The sequence below is a fragment of the Amblyraja radiata genome, chromosome 11 (assembly GCF_010909765.2).
Source record: "Amblyraja radiata isolate CabotCenter1 chromosome 11, sAmbRad1.1.pri, whole genome shotgun sequence".
Classification (NCBI taxonomy): Eukaryota; Metazoa; Chordata; class Chondrichthyes; order Rajiformes; family Rajidae; genus Amblyraja; species Amblyraja radiata.
In genome coordinates this window covers 32,739,561-32,743,332 of record NC_045966.1, presented here as the reverse complement: position 1 = coordinate 32,743,332, position 3,772 = coordinate 32,739,561, and positions in this window count along the sequence as shown.

Here is a 3,772-nt window from a genome sequence, read left to right as displayed (position 1 = left end):
CTCGAAGGGCCGAACGGCCTACTCCTGCACCTATTTTCTAGGTTTCTATGTTTCTATATGGCAAATGAATACTGTTACCTCTGATTGGGAATAACATTTTTTTGCACAGAGATTCCAGTAGTATACAAGCCATAGATTCCTAGAGCGGGCAGCACAGGTAGATAGGTGATGAAGAATCCATGGTTTTCATCAGCCAAGACTTGAAATGGGATCTGTATAGATCGGTACTTGCCGGCAGCATTGATGTGATGAGGCTGAGCCTGTGCTGCGTGACAATGAATAGTTAGAATTTGGAATTCACTGCCTCTAAGGGTGGTGGAAACAGTGCCTTCAAAGATCATCTGGATAGGCATTTTCAGGAGAATAATTTGCAGGACTCTGGGGAATGAAGAGGGAAATTGGATTAATGATTGGTGTACCTGCACTATAACTGGGTAGTGCACACCCAGAGAAAGATTTGGGCTTTGCTACTGTGAAAAGAATGAGAGTTAATCCGTTAATCTTCCACAATCTAAGGTAAAATTGCACACTCAATGCTCCTGCAGCTTTCCCCCAAATGGCAACATACTCTATGGTCTACTTAAATTGAATGTATTTGGATTTGTTACAGATGGAGAATCACTGGACCACATGTCTTCTTGAATTTCTTTACAATCACAATTTATTTCAAAGAATCTATTTGTCAATTTCATATTTTTGAAAAAAAACATTATTGAAAATGATCCACATTTATGTTTCTTAGTTTCTGAATATAAATGTAGAATTTTCGAGTTGTACACATCTCTAAAATTTAAATATTCACTGGGTAACAAAGGTCTTTTGGGACTTTATGGTACAATAATGGATTTATCAGTTTCCTTATGAATTCAATTACAGTAAATCTACAATAATTAGCTGTTCGACAATTTGGAAATCCTGGATTGGCATCTGTGCTGATTCCCTTCCCCTCAATAGGTTCCAGTTCCTGCATCCTTTCCACTCACTGGGGCCCTGGATCCCTTGCTGCCTTGCGTTCACCTGTGGCCCTAGTTGTCATGCTCCCTTCCACTCACCTGAAGCCCGGACTCCCCTACTCCCCTTAAACCAAGTATGGGTGCTCTTCCCAGGCTTCCTTGCAATTTACTGTCTATTGATCAAACTTCTAAAAAAAACATCTTAAAAAAAACCTGTTGGATTATTAACAGAATAATTTCCAAAACTCCAGACAATCTCCTGGTCTGGCACCACCAAAGTCCCAAGCGTATTGGACTAACAGAGTTTTTACTGTAATTACTAAATATGGTTCATTATGAAGAAATCGACCATGAATGTGCCACGTAACCCATCTCACCCATCCAGTTATTTCAATATTTTCAAAATGAATAGTCTAATGTCATTAATAGTGCCTCTGAAACTAGTGGCCTCTTGTAAAAATCCATCCAGTTCCCTGGTGCCTTTCAGAGAATAAACCCGATTGCTTTATCCCGCCTAACCGACATGTCACTACTGCTGTCCGAATGGACGATCTAGCTACTCGATTCTAGGGGTTTGAGGGATGAATAGTGTCTGTGTCATATGGCACAGAAGTGGAACTGTTTAGCCCTCCATGTCCATGCCGACATTTAAGTTCGCATTTGCTCACATTAGGAATGAATCTTATTATGCCTTGTCTAAGTGTCTATCTAAATGGCTCTAACCCAGTAATCATATCTGTTTTCACCTCCTTTGGCATCCAGGTATCAACCATTCATATAAAGAAACGTACCTCTCGAATTTCCTTTAGAAATTTCCTCTCACTTTAAACACAAGCTTTTCACTTCTTGATACATGTGCCATAAGAACAAAATTTTGACTATCTACCTTATCTATGCCTCCCAAAATCTTGTATATTTTCATCAGATTCCAACTCAGCTTTCTTTGCTCCAGGGAAAACAAGCCCAGCTTATCCAATCTCTACTCATAACTAAAGTACTCCAATCCAGGCAACATCTTGGTGAATTTCCCCTGCACTCTTGCCAGCGCCATCACATCTCTCCTATAGCATGGTAACTAGAACTGCTCACGATATGCCAAGTGTGGCCTAACTAGTGCAACATCACATCCCGACTCTTATATTCTATTTCTCATTTATGAAGTCAAGCATACAGTATGCCTTCGTCACAACCCTATTGATCTGTGTTGCCTCTTTAGGGAACTAGGGACTTGGATCCCTTAGTCCCCCTCTTCATTAACATTTTGTAGTGCTCTGCCACTTACTATTTATGACCAGCCACTATTTGATTTCTCAAAATGCATCGCCTCATACTTGTCAGGATTAAATTTCAACTGCCCTGCACTGCCTAATAACTATATCCTGCTTTAGCCTTAGACAACCTTCCTTAATCCCCACACCACCAACTTTCACATAATTTGCAACTCATTGCCAAACTCAGGGAATTGGGTCTCTGCTAGTTCTTATGCAACTGGATCCTCAACTTCCTCGTCGACCTCAATCAGTACGAATTCCTCGCTGATCATCAGCAAACGGGGAGCTCAAGACTACTTACTCAGTCCCCTGCTCTACTCTCTCTTGCTCCATTACAGTATAGCCTGACATATATCCAATGCCATCTTTAATTTTGCTGATAATACCACCATTGTTGGATGACTAACGGGATATGACAAGTCAGAGTACTGGAGGAAGATTGATTATCTGGTTGAATGGTGCCAGAACAACCATCTTTCTCTCAACATTAGAAAGAACAAGGAGTGGATTGTTGATTTAAGGAAGGGGAATCCGGGGATCCATGAAATTGTCTTCATCACAGGATGGCGGGTGGAGAGAGTCAACAGCTTCAAGTTTCTGGGCATGTCCATCTCTGATGATCTGTTCTGGGCCCAGCATTTACAAAGAAAACTCATCAATGCCTCTACTTCCTCAGAATTGTTAGGAGATTCAGTATGTCACTGAATACTCTGTCAGGTTTCTATAGATGTATGATCGAGAGCATTCTGTTTAGCTCATCACTGTCTGGTTTGGTAATTTGAATGCTCAAGAATGAAGGAAGTAGCAGAAAGTGGTGTACATTGCCCAATCCATCACAGGTATCACAGTATCTAAAGGAAGCACTGCCTCAAGAAGACAGCTAATATCATCAAAGACCTGCACCACCCTGGCCAGATGCTCCTCTCGCTGCTACCATTGGAAAGCAGCTCCAGGAGTCCGAGAACCGTTACAACAATAATCATGAATTGCTGCTTCCCATCAAACATCATGGCCTTGAAACTCCCTGTACAAACCTAGCCACAACCTTACCTCAGCCTCAAACCACTATGGACTTTGTACAACTAAGGTTGTGGCTTGCACTATTATGGTTTGGTTTACCTAGTACAACTGATCATTTATTAGTTGTGTAGGAAAGAGCTGCAGATACTGGTTTAAATCGATGGTAGACCCAAAATGCTGGAGTAACTCAGCGAGACAGTCGGGACCCTTCTTCAAATTATTAGTTGTGTTGATGCATTTAACATGCCTGTAAAGCTGCAGCTAGAGGGAGTGAAAGACATTGAGTGGAAAACCCAAAAGATATACATTGAAATAATTTCTGATGATTTTAAGATGATTTAAATTGTTTTAAGATGATTTTCATGTTCCACTATAAACTACAGTGTAAACTAGAAACATTTGACCTCTTACTCGTACAAGTGGGAGAGATTTGCATTTGAACTGAACATATTTAAATACTTTTATTGAAAAGTGACGCAAAAATGGGCAATGACAAATTGTTCTGGGAATATCATTTAATGTTCTGTT